The 9,645-nt window shown below is 53.1% G+C and overlaps 27 non-coding genes across 27 annotated transcripts; all 27 read left to right on the top strand.

Annotated features, from left to right (window-relative positions):
- The first annotated feature begins 98 nt into the window (after window positions 1-98).
- Window positions 99-217, top strand: LOC126729765 (5S ribosomal RNA). The gene has a single exon (XR_007657070.1). It is a non-coding gene; the product is annotated as a 5S ribosomal RNA (ribosomal RNA).
- A 235-nt stretch (window positions 218-452) lies between these two features.
- On the top strand, window positions 453-571 carry LOC126730557 (5S ribosomal RNA). The gene has a single exon (XR_007657827.1). It is a non-coding gene; the product is annotated as a 5S ribosomal RNA (ribosomal RNA).
- Window positions 572-806: 235 nt separating this feature from the next.
- On the top strand, window positions 807-925 carry LOC126731686 (5S ribosomal RNA). Its single transcript, XR_007658928.1, has one exon. It is a non-coding gene; the product is annotated as a 5S ribosomal RNA (ribosomal RNA).
- A 235-nt stretch (window positions 926-1,160) lies between these two features.
- Window positions 1,161-1,279, top strand: LOC126729764 (5S ribosomal RNA). Its single transcript, XR_007657069.1, has one exon. It is a non-coding gene; the product is annotated as a 5S ribosomal RNA (ribosomal RNA).
- A 235-nt stretch (window positions 1,280-1,514) lies between these two features.
- LOC126729763 (5S ribosomal RNA) lies at window positions 1,515-1,633 on the top strand. Its single transcript, XR_007657068.1, has one exon. It is a non-coding gene; the product is annotated as a 5S ribosomal RNA (ribosomal RNA).
- A 235-nt stretch (window positions 1,634-1,868) lies between these two features.
- On the top strand, window positions 1,869-1,987 carry LOC126729762 (5S ribosomal RNA). Its single transcript, XR_007657067.1, has one exon. It is a non-coding gene; the product is annotated as a 5S ribosomal RNA (ribosomal RNA).
- Window positions 1,988-2,222: 235 nt separating this feature from the next.
- Window positions 2,223-2,341, top strand: LOC126729761 (5S ribosomal RNA). Its single transcript, XR_007657066.1, has one exon. It is a non-coding gene; the product is annotated as a 5S ribosomal RNA (ribosomal RNA).
- Window positions 2,342-2,576: 235 nt separating this feature from the next.
- Window positions 2,577-2,695, top strand: LOC126731100 (5S ribosomal RNA). The gene has a single exon (XR_007658361.1). It is a non-coding gene; the product is annotated as a 5S ribosomal RNA (ribosomal RNA).
- Window positions 2,696-2,930: 235 nt separating this feature from the next.
- On the top strand, window positions 2,931-3,049 carry LOC126731099 (5S ribosomal RNA). Its single transcript, XR_007658360.1, has one exon. It is a non-coding gene; the product is annotated as a 5S ribosomal RNA (ribosomal RNA).
- Window positions 3,050-3,284: 235 nt separating this feature from the next.
- On the top strand, window positions 3,285-3,403 carry LOC126730556 (5S ribosomal RNA). The gene has a single exon (XR_007657826.1). It is a non-coding gene; the product is annotated as a 5S ribosomal RNA (ribosomal RNA).
- Window positions 3,404-3,638: 235 nt separating this feature from the next.
- LOC126729760 (5S ribosomal RNA) lies at window positions 3,639-3,757 on the top strand. Its single transcript, XR_007657065.1, has one exon. It is a non-coding gene; the product is annotated as a 5S ribosomal RNA (ribosomal RNA).
- Window positions 3,758-3,992: 235 nt separating this feature from the next.
- On the top strand, window positions 3,993-4,111 carry LOC126731098 (5S ribosomal RNA). The gene has a single exon (XR_007658359.1). It is a non-coding gene; the product is annotated as a 5S ribosomal RNA (ribosomal RNA).
- A 235-nt stretch (window positions 4,112-4,346) lies between these two features.
- Window positions 4,347-4,465, top strand: LOC126729758 (5S ribosomal RNA). Its single transcript, XR_007657063.1, has one exon. It is a non-coding gene; the product is annotated as a 5S ribosomal RNA (ribosomal RNA).
- A 235-nt stretch (window positions 4,466-4,700) lies between these two features.
- LOC126729757 (5S ribosomal RNA) lies at window positions 4,701-4,819 on the top strand. The gene has a single exon (XR_007657062.1). It is a non-coding gene; the product is annotated as a 5S ribosomal RNA (ribosomal RNA).
- A 235-nt stretch (window positions 4,820-5,054) lies between these two features.
- On the top strand, window positions 5,055-5,173 carry LOC126729756 (5S ribosomal RNA). Its single transcript, XR_007657061.1, has one exon. It is a non-coding gene; the product is annotated as a 5S ribosomal RNA (ribosomal RNA).
- Window positions 5,174-5,409: 236 nt separating this feature from the next.
- LOC126731097 (5S ribosomal RNA) lies at window positions 5,410-5,528 on the top strand. The gene has a single exon (XR_007658358.1). It is a non-coding gene; the product is annotated as a 5S ribosomal RNA (ribosomal RNA).
- A 235-nt stretch (window positions 5,529-5,763) lies between these two features.
- On the top strand, window positions 5,764-5,882 carry LOC126729754 (5S ribosomal RNA). The gene has a single exon (XR_007657060.1). It is a non-coding gene; the product is annotated as a 5S ribosomal RNA (ribosomal RNA).
- A 235-nt stretch (window positions 5,883-6,117) lies between these two features.
- LOC126731421 (5S ribosomal RNA) lies at window positions 6,118-6,236 on the top strand. Its single transcript, XR_007658668.1, has one exon. It is a non-coding gene; the product is annotated as a 5S ribosomal RNA (ribosomal RNA).
- A 235-nt stretch (window positions 6,237-6,471) lies between these two features.
- Window positions 6,472-6,590, top strand: LOC126729753 (5S ribosomal RNA). The gene has a single exon (XR_007657059.1). It is a non-coding gene; the product is annotated as a 5S ribosomal RNA (ribosomal RNA).
- Window positions 6,591-6,825: 235 nt separating this feature from the next.
- On the top strand, window positions 6,826-6,944 carry LOC126729752 (5S ribosomal RNA). Its single transcript, XR_007657058.1, has one exon. It is a non-coding gene; the product is annotated as a 5S ribosomal RNA (ribosomal RNA).
- Window positions 6,945-7,179: 235 nt separating this feature from the next.
- LOC126729751 (5S ribosomal RNA) lies at window positions 7,180-7,298 on the top strand. Its single transcript, XR_007657057.1, has one exon. It is a non-coding gene; the product is annotated as a 5S ribosomal RNA (ribosomal RNA).
- A 235-nt stretch (window positions 7,299-7,533) lies between these two features.
- LOC126729750 (5S ribosomal RNA) lies at window positions 7,534-7,652 on the top strand. The gene has a single exon (XR_007657056.1). It is a non-coding gene; the product is annotated as a 5S ribosomal RNA (ribosomal RNA).
- Window positions 7,653-7,887: 235 nt separating this feature from the next.
- Window positions 7,888-8,006, top strand: LOC126729748 (5S ribosomal RNA). The gene has a single exon (XR_007657055.1). It is a non-coding gene; the product is annotated as a 5S ribosomal RNA (ribosomal RNA).
- Window positions 8,007-8,240: 234 nt separating this feature from the next.
- On the top strand, window positions 8,241-8,359 carry LOC126731096 (5S ribosomal RNA). The gene has a single exon (XR_007658357.1). It is a non-coding gene; the product is annotated as a 5S ribosomal RNA (ribosomal RNA).
- A 235-nt stretch (window positions 8,360-8,594) lies between these two features.
- LOC126729747 (5S ribosomal RNA) lies at window positions 8,595-8,713 on the top strand. Its single transcript, XR_007657054.1, has one exon. It is a non-coding gene; the product is annotated as a 5S ribosomal RNA (ribosomal RNA).
- Window positions 8,714-8,948: 235 nt separating this feature from the next.
- Window positions 8,949-9,067, top strand: LOC126729745 (5S ribosomal RNA). The gene has a single exon (XR_007657052.1). It is a non-coding gene; the product is annotated as a 5S ribosomal RNA (ribosomal RNA).
- Window positions 9,068-9,302: 235 nt separating this feature from the next.
- On the top strand, window positions 9,303-9,421 carry LOC126729744 (5S ribosomal RNA). The gene has a single exon (XR_007657051.1). It is a non-coding gene; the product is annotated as a 5S ribosomal RNA (ribosomal RNA).
- The last annotated feature ends 224 nt before the right edge of the window (window positions 9,422-9,645 follow it).

Here is a 9,645-nt window from a genome sequence, read left to right as displayed (position 1 = left end):
GCGGCGATCTGGAAATGCCCTCGGGCTGCAGCTCCCTGGTGTTAGAGTGCATCGCTGCATTCGGATCCTTTATAAGGATTTAACGCGCTTATGCTGATGGGTGCGATCATACCAACACTAATGCACCGGATCCCATCAGAACTCCGCAGTTAAGCGTGTTTGGGCGAGAGTAGTACTAGGATGGGTGACCTCCTGGGAAGTCCTCGTGTTGCACCCCTCTCTTTTTCTTCGGATTTTTTTTTTTTGTCGCCGGGCTTACCGTTTACGGCGGTCCAGCACGCTCGCTTCGTAGGCTTAGTCTGCCCCAGGCCAAAAATACGAGCCGCTGATCTCGTTTTGGGTGCTGATTTGGTGGCGGCGATCTGGAAATGCCCTCGGGCTGCAGCTCCCTGGTGTTAGAGTGCATCGCTGCATTCGGATCCTTTATAAGGATTTAACGCGCTTATGCTGATGGGTGCGATCATACCAACACTAATGCACCGGATCCCATCAGAACTCCGCAGTTAAGCGTGTTTGGGCGAGAGTAGTACTAGGATGGGTGACCTCCTGGGAAGTCCTCGTGTTGCACCCTTCTCTTTTTCTTCGGATTTTTTTTTTTTGTCGCCGGGCTTACCGTTTACGGCGGTCCAGCACGCTCGCTTCGTAGGCTTAGTCTGCCCCAGGCCAAAAATACGAGCCGCTGATCTCGTTTTGGGTGCTGATTTGGTGGCGGCGATCTGGAAATGCCCTCGGGCTGCAGCTCCCTGGTGTTAGAGTCCATCGCTGCATTCGGATCCTTTATAAGGATTTAACGCGCTTATGCTGATGGGTGCGATCATACCAACACTAATGCACCGGATCCCATCAGAACTCCGCAGTTAAGCGTGTTTAGGCGAGAGTAGTACTAGGATGGGTGACCTCCGGGGAAGTCCTCGTGTTGCACCCCTCTCTTTTTCTTCGGATTTTTTTTTTTTGTCGCCGGGCTTACCGTTTACGGCGGTCCAGCACGCTCGCTTCGTAGGCTTAGTCTGCCCCAGGCCAAAAATACGAGCCGCTGATCTCGTTTTGGGTGCTGATTTGGTGGCGGCGATCTGGAAATGCCCTCGGGCTGCAGCTCCCTGGTGTTAGAGTGCATCGCTGCATTCGGATCCTTTATAAGGATTTAACGCGCTTATGCTGATGGGTGCGATCATACCAACACTAATGCACCGGATCCCATCAGAACTCCGCAGTTAAGCGTGTTTGGGCGAGAGTAGTACTAGGATGGGTGACCTCCTGGGAAGTCCTCGTGTTGCACCCCTCTCTTTTTCTTCGGATTTTTTTTTTTTGTCGCCGGGCTTACCGTTTACGGCGGTCCAGCACGCTCGCTTCGTAGGCTTAGTCTGCCCCAAGCCAAAAATACGAGCCGCTGATCTCGTTTTGGGTGCTGATTTGGTGGCGGCGATCTGGAAATGCCCTCGGGCTGCAGCTCCCTGGTGTTAGAGTGCATCGCTGCATTCGGATCCTTTATAAGGATTTAACGCGCTTATGCTGATGGGTGCGATCATACCAACACTAATGCACCGGATCCCATCAGAACTCCGCAGTTAAGCGTGTTTGGGCGAGAGTAGTACTAGGATGGGTGACCTCCTGGGAAGTCCTCGTGTTGCACCCCTCTCTTTTTCTTCGGATTTTTTTTTTTTGTCGCCGGGCTTATCGTTTACGGCGGTCCAGCACGCTCGCTTCGTAGGCTTAGTCTGCCCCAGGCCAAAAATACGAGCCGCTGATCTCGTTTTGGGTGCTGATTTGGTGGCGGCGATCTGGAAATGCCCTCGGGCTGCAGCTCCCTGGTGTTAGAGTGCATCGCTGCATTCGGATCCTTTATAAGGATTTAACGCGCTTATGCTGATGGGTGCGATCATACCAACACTAATGCACCGGATCCCATCAGAACTCCGCAGTTAAGCGTGTTTGGGCGAGAGTAGTACTAGGATGGGTGACCTCCTGGGAAGTCCTCGTGTTGCACCCCTCTCTTTTTCTTCGGATTTTTTTTTTTTGTCGCCGGGCTTACCGTTTACGGCGGTCCAGCACGCTCGCTTCGTAGGCTTAGTCTGCCCCAGGCCAAAAATACGAGCCGCTGATCTCGTTTTGGGTGCTGATTTGGTGGCGGCGATCTGGAAATGCCCTCGGGCTGCAGCTCCCTGGTGTTAGAGTCCATCGCTGCATTCGGATCCTTTATAAGGATTTAACGCGCTTATGCTGATGGGTGCGATCATACCAACACTAATGCACCGGATCCCATCAGAACTCCGCAGTTAAGCGTGTTTGGGCGAGAGTAGTACTAGGATGGGTGACCTCCTGGGAAGTCCTCGTGTTGCACCCCTCTCTTTTTCTTCGGATTTTTTTTTTTTGTCGCCGGGCTTACCGTTTACGGCGGTCCAGCACGCTCGCTTCGTAGGCTTAGTCTGCCCCAGGCCAAAAATACGAGCCGCTGATCTCGTTTTGGGTGCTGATTTGGTGGCGGCGATCTGGAAATGCCCTCGGGCTGCAGCTCCCTGGTGTTAGAGTCCATCGCTGCATTCGGATCCTTTATAAGGATTTAACGCGCTTATGCTGATGGGTGCGATCATACCAACACTAATGCACCGGATCCCATCAGAACTCCGCAGTTAAGCGTGTTTGGGCGAGAGTAGTACTAGGATGGGTGACCTCCGGGGAAGTCCTCGTGTTGCACCCCTCTCTTTTTCTTCGGATTTTTTTTTTTTGTCGCCGGGCTTACCGTTTACGGCGGTCCAGCACGCTCGCTTCGTAGGCTTAGTCTGCCCCAGGCCAAAAATACGAGCCGCTGATCTCGTTTTGGGTGCTGATTTGGTGGCGGCGATCTGGAAATGCCCTCGGGCTGCAGCTCCCTGGTGTTAGAGTGCATCGCTGCATTCGGATCCTTTATAAGGATTTAACGCGCTTATGCTGATGGGTGCGATCATACCAACACTAATGCACCGGATCCCATCAGAACTCCGCAGTTAAGCGTGTTTGGGCGAGAGTAGTACTAGGATGGGTGACCTCCGGGGAAGTCCTCGTGTTGCACCCCTCTCTTTTTCTTCGGATTTTTTTTTTTTGTCGCCGGGCTTACCGTTTACGGCGGTCCAGCACGCTCGCTTCGTAGGCTTAGTCTGCCCCAAGCCAAAAATACGAGCCGCTGATCTCGTTTTGGGTGCTGATTTGGTGGCGGCGATCTGGAAATGCCCTCGGGCTGCAGCTCCCTGGTGTTAGAGTGCATCGCTGCATTCGGATCCTTTATAAGGATTTAACGCGCTTATGCTGATGGGTGCGATCATACCAACACTAATGCACCGGATCCCATCAGAACTCCGCAGTTAAGCGTGTTTGGGCGAGAGTAGTACTAGGATGGGTGACCTCCTGGGAAGTCCTCGTGTTGCACCCTTCTCTTTTTCTTCGGATTTTTTTTTTTTGTCGCCGGGCTTACCGTTTACGGCGGTCCAGCACGCTCGCTTCGTAGGCTTAGTCTGCCCCAGGCCAAAAATACGAGCCGCTGATCTCGTTTTGGGTGCTGATTTGGTGGCGGCGATCTGGAAATGCCCTCGGGCTGCAGCTCCCTGGTGTTAGAGTGCATCGCTGCATTCGGATCCTTTATAAGGATTTAACGCGCTTATGCTGATGGGTGCGATCATACCAACACTAATGCACCGGATCCCATCAGAACTCCGCAGTTAAGCGTGTTTGGGCGAGAGTAGTACTAGGATGGGTGACCTCCTGGGAAGTCCTCGTGTTGCACCCCTCTCTTTTTCTTCGGATTTTTTTTTTTTGTCGCCGGGCTTACCGTTTACGGCGGTCCAGCACGCTCGCTTCGTAGGCTTAGTCTGCCCCAGGCCAAAAATACGAGCCGCTGATCTCGTTTTGGGTGCTGATTTGGTGGCGGCGATCTGGAAATGCCCTCGGGCTGCAGCTCCCTGGTGTTAGAGTGCATCGCTGCATTCGGATCCTTTATAAGGATTTAACGCGCTTATGCTGATGGGTGCGATCATACCAACACTAATGCACCGGATCCCATCAGAACTCCGCAGTTAAGCGTGTTTGGGCGAGAGTAGTACTAGGATGGGTGACCTCCGGGGAAGTCCTCGTGTTGCACCCCTCTCTTTTTCTTCGGATTTTTTTTTTTTGTCGCCGGGCTTACCGTTTACGGCGGTCCAGCACGCTCGCTTCGTAGGCTTAGTCTGCCCCAGGCCAAAAATACGAGCCGCTGATCTCGTTTTGGGTGCTGATTTGGTGGCGGCGATCTGGAAATGCCCTCGGGCTGCAGCTCCCTGGTGTTAGAGTGCATCGCTGCATTCGGATCCTTTATAAGGATTTAACGCGCTTATGCTGATGGGTGCGATCATACCAACACTAATGCACCGGATCCCATCAGAACTCCGCAGTTAAGCGTGTTTGGGCGAGAGTAGTACTAGGATGGGTGACCTCCTGGGAAGTCCTCGTGTTGCACCCCTCTCTTTTTCTTCGGATTTTTTTTTTTTGTCGCCGGGCTTACCGTTTACGGCGGTCCAGCACGCTCGCTTCGTAGGCTTAGTCTGCCCCAGGCCAAAAATACGAGCCGCTGATCTCGTTTTGGGTGCTGATTTGGTGGCGGCGATCTGGAAATGCCCTCGGGCTGCAGCTCCCTGGTGTTAGAGTGCATCGCTGCATTCGGATCCTTTATAAGGATTTAACGCGCTTATGCTGATGGGTGCGATCATACCAACACTAATGCACCGGATCCCATCAGAACTCCGCAGTTAAGCGTGTTTGGGCGAGAGTAGTACTAGGATGGGTGACCTCCTGGGAAGTCCTCGTGTTGCACCCCTCTCTTTTTCTTCGGATTTTTTTTTTTTGTCGCCGGGCTTACCGTTTACGGCGGTCCAGCACGCTCGCTTCGTAGGCTTAGTCTGCCCCAGGCCAAAAATACGAGCCGCTGATCTCGTTTTGGGTGCTGATTTGGTGGCGGCGATCTGGAAATGCCCTCGGGCTGCAGCTCCCTGGTGTTAGAGTGCATCGCTGCATTCGGATCCTTTATAAGGATTTAACGCGCTTATGCTGATGGGTGCGATCATACCAACACTAATGCACCGGATCCCATCAGAACTCCGCAGTTAAGCGTGTTTGGGCGAGAGTAGTACTAGGATGGGTGACCTCCTGGGAAGTCCTCGTGTTGCACCCCTCTCTTTTTCTTCGGATTTTTTTTTTTTTGTCGCCGGGCTTACCGTTTACGGCGGTCCAGCACGCTCGCTTCGTAGGCTTAGTCTGCCCCAGGCCAAAAATACGAGCCGCTGATCTCGTTTTGGGTGCTGATTTGGTGGCGGCGATCTGGAAATGCCCTCGGGCTGCAGCTCCCTGGTGTTAGAGTCCATCGCTGCATTCGGATCCTTTATAAGGATTTAACGCGCTTATGCTGATGGGTGCGATCATACCAACACTAATGCACCGGATCCCATCAGAACTCCGCAGTTAAGCGTGTTTGGGCGAGAGTAGTACTAGGATGGGTGACCTCCGGGGAAGTCCTCGTGTTGCACCCCTCTCTTTTTCTTCGGATTTTTTTTTTTTGTCGCCGGGCTTACCGTTTACGGCGGTCCAGCACGCTCGCTTCGTAGGCTTAGTCTGCCCCAGGCCAAAAATACGAGCCGCTGATCTCGTTTTGGGTGCTGATTTGGTGGCGGCGATCTGGAAATGCCCTCGGGCTGCAGCTCCCTGGTGTTAGAGTGCATCGCTGCATTCGGATCCTTTATAAGGATTTAACGCGCTTATGCTGATGGGTGCGATCATACCAACACTAATGCACCGGATCCCATCAGAACTCCGCAGTTAAGCGTGTTTGGGCGAGAGTAGTACTAGGATGGGTGACCTCCTGGGAAGTCCTCGTGTTGCACCCCTCTCTTTTTCTTCGGATTTTTTTTTTTTGTCGCCGGGCTTACCGTTTACGGCGGTCCAGCACGCTCGCTTCGTAGGCTTAGTCTGCCCCAGGCCAAAAATACGAGCCGCTGATCTCGTTTTGGGTGCTGATTTGGTGGCGGCGATCTGGAAATGCCCTCGGGCTGCAGCTCCCTGGTGTTAGAGTGCATCGCTGCATTCGGATCCTTTATAAGGATTTAACGCGCTTATGCTGATGGGTGCGATCATACCAACACTAATGCACCGGATCCCATCAGAACTCCGCAGTTAAGCTTGTTTGGGCGAGAGTAGTACTAGGATGGGTGACCTCCTGGGAAGTCCTCGTGTTGCACCCCTCTCTTTTTCTTCGGATTTTTTTTTTTTGTCGCCGGGCTTACCGTTTACGGCGGTCCAGCACGCTCGCTTCGTAGGCTTAGTCTGCCCCAGGCCAAAAATACGAGCCGCTGATCTCGTTTTGGGTGCTGATTTGGTGGCGGCGATCTGGAAATGCCCTCGGGCTGCAGCTCCCTGGTGTTAGAGTGCATCGCTGCATTCGGATCCTTTATAAGGATTTAACGCGCTTATGCTGATGGGTGCGATCATACCAACACTAATGCACCGGATCCCATCAGAACTCCGCAGTTAAGCGTGTTTGGGCGAGAGTAGTACTAGGATGGGTGACCTCCTGGGAAGTCCTCGTGTTGCACCCCTCTCTTTTTCTTCGGATTTTTTTTTTTTGTCGCCGGGCTTACCGTTTACGGCGGTCCAGCACGCTCGCTTCGTAGGCTTAGTCTGCCCCAGGCCAAAAATACGAGCCGCTGATCTCGTTTTGGGTGCTGATTTGGTGGCGGCGATCTGGAAATGCCCTCGGGCTGCAGCTCCCTGGTGTTAGAGTCCATCGCTGCATTCGGATCCTTTATAAGGATTTAACGCGCTTATGCTGATGGGTGCGATCATACCAACACTAATGCACCGGATCCCATCAGAACTCCGCAGTTAAGCGTGTTTGGGCGAGAGTAGTACTAGGATGGGTGACCTCCTGGGAAGTCCTCGTGTTGCACCCCTCTCTTTTTCTTCGGATTTTTTTTTTTTGTCGCCGGGCTTACCGTTTACGGCGGTCCAGCACGCTCGCTTCGTAGGCTTAGTCTGCCCCAGGCCAAAAATACGAGCCGCTGATCTCGTTTTGGGTGCTGATTTGGTGGCGGCGATCTGGAAATGCCCTCGGGCTGCAGCTCCCTGGTGTTAGAGTGCATCGCTGCATTCGGATCCTTTATAAGGATTTAACGCGCTTATGCTGATGGGTGCGATCATACCAACACTAATGCACCGGATCCCATCAGAACTCCGCAGTTAAGCGTGTTTGGGCGAGAGTAGTACTAGGATGGGTGACCTCCTGGGAAGTCCTCGTGTTGCACCCCTCTCTTTTTCTTCGGATTTTTTTTTTTTGTCGCCGGGCTTATCGTTTACGGCGGTCCAGCACGCTCGCTTCGTAGGCTTAGTCTGCCCCAGGCCAAAAATACGAGCCGCTGATCTCGTTTTGGGTGCTGATTTGGTGGCGGCGATCTGGAAATGCCCTCGGGCTGCAGCTCCCTGGTGTTAGAGTGCATCGCTGCATTCGGATCCTTTATAAGGATTTAACGCGCTTATGCTGATGGGTGCGATCATACCAACACTAATGCACCGGATCCCATCAGAACTCCGCAGTTAAGCGTGTTTGGGCGAGAGTAGTACTAGGATGGGTGACCTCCTGGGAAGTCCTCGTGTTGCACCCCTCTCTTTTTCTTCGGATTTTTTTTTTTTGTCGCCGGGCTTACCGTTTACGGCGGTCCAGCACGCTCGCTTCGTAGGCTTAGTCTGCCCCAGGCCAAAAATACGAGCCGCTGATCTCGTTTTGGGTGCTGAGGTGGTGGCGGCGATCTGGAAATGCCCTCGGGCTGCAGCTCCCTGGTGTTAGAGTCCATCGCTGCATTCGGATCCTTTATAAGGATTTAACGCGCTTATGCTGATGGGTGCGATCATACCAACACTAATGCACCGGATCCCATCAGAACTCCGCAGTTAAGCGTGTTTGGGCGAGAGTAGTACTAGGATGGGTGACCTCCTGGGAAGTCCTCGTGTTGCACCCCTCTCTTTTTCTTCGGATTTTTTTTTTTGTCGCCGGGCTTACCGTTTACGGCGGTCCAGCACGCTCGCTTCGTAGGCTTAGTCTGCCCCAGGCCAAAAATACGAGCCGCTGATCTCGTTTTGGGTGCTGATTTGGTGGCGGCGATCTGGAAATGCCCTCGGGCTGCAGCTCCCTGGTGTTAGAGTCCATCGCTGCATTCGGATCCTTTATAAGGATTTAACGCGCTTATGCTGATGGGTGCGATCATACCAACACTAATGCACCGGATCCCATCAGAACTCCGCAGTTAAGCGTGTTTGGGCGAGAGTAGTACTAGGATGGGTGACCTCCGGGGAAGTCCTCGTGTTGCACCCCTCTCTTTTTCTTCGGTTTTTTTTTTTTTGTCGCCGGGCTTACCGTTTACGGCGGTCCAGCACGCTCGCTTCGTAGGCTTAGTCTGCCCCAGGCCAAAAATACGAGCCGCTGATCTCGTTTTGGGTGCTGATTTGGTGGCGGCGATCTGGAAATGCCCTCGGGCTGCAGCTCCCTGGTGTTAGAGTGCATCGCTGCATTCGGATCCTTTATAAGGATTTAACGCGCTTATGCTGATGGGTGCGATCATACCAACACTAATGCACCGGATCCCATCAGAACTCCGCAGTTAAGCGTGTTTGGGCGAGAGTAGTACTAGGATGGGTGACCTCCTGGGAAGTCCTCGTGTTGCACCCCTCTCTTTTTCTTCGGATTTTTTTTTTTTGTCGCCGGGCTTACCGTTTACGGCGGTCCAGCACGCTCGCTTCGTAGGCTTAGTCTGCCCCAGGCCAAAAATACGAGCCGCTGATCTCGTTTTGGGTGCTGATTTGGTGGCGGCGATCTGGAAATGCCCTCGGGCTGCAGCTCCCTGGTGTTAGAGTGCATCGCTGCATTCGGATCCTTTATAAGGATTTAACGCGCTTATGCTGATGGGTGCGATCATACCAACACTAATGCACCGGATCCCATCAGAACTCCGCAGTTAAGCGTGTTTGGGCGAGAGTAGTACTAGGATGGGTGACCTCCTGGGAAGTCCTCGTGTTGCACCCCTCTCTTTTTCTTCGGATTTTTTTTTTTTGTCGCCGGGCTTACCGTTTACGGCGGTCCAGCACGCTCGCTTCGTAGGCTTAGTCTGCCCCAGGCCAAAAATACGAGCCGCTGATCTCGTTTTGGGTGCTGATTTGGTGGCGGCGATCTGGAAATGCCCTCGGGCTGCAGCTCCCTGGTGTTAGAGTCCATCGCTGCATTCGGATCCTTTATAAGGATTTAACGCGCTTATGCTGATGGGTGCGATCATACCAACACTAATGCACCGGATCCCATCAGAACTCCGCAGTTAAGCGTGTTTGGGCGAGAGTAGTACTAGGATGGGTGACCTCCTGGGAAGTCCTCGTGTTGCACCCCTCTCTTTTTCTTCGGATTTTTTTTTTTTGTCGCCGGGCTTACCGTTTACGGCGGTCCAGCACGCTCGCTTCGTAGGCTTAGTCTGCCCCAGGCCAAAAATACGAGCCGCTGATCTCGTTTTGGGTGCTGATTTGGTGGCGGCGATCTGGAAATGCCCTCGGGCTGCAGCTCCCTGGTGTTAGAGTCCATCGCTGCATTCGGATCCTTTATAAGGATTTAACGCG

Source organism: Quercus robur, chromosome 5 (genome assembly GCF_932294415.1).
Source record: "Quercus robur chromosome 5, dhQueRobu3.1, whole genome shotgun sequence".
Taxonomy (NCBI): domain Eukaryota; kingdom Viridiplantae; phylum Streptophyta; class Magnoliopsida; order Fagales; family Fagaceae; genus Quercus; species Quercus robur.
The sequence above is the reverse complement of the archived record's forward strand: the minus strand, read 5'-3'. Positions and strand labels throughout refer to the sequence as shown.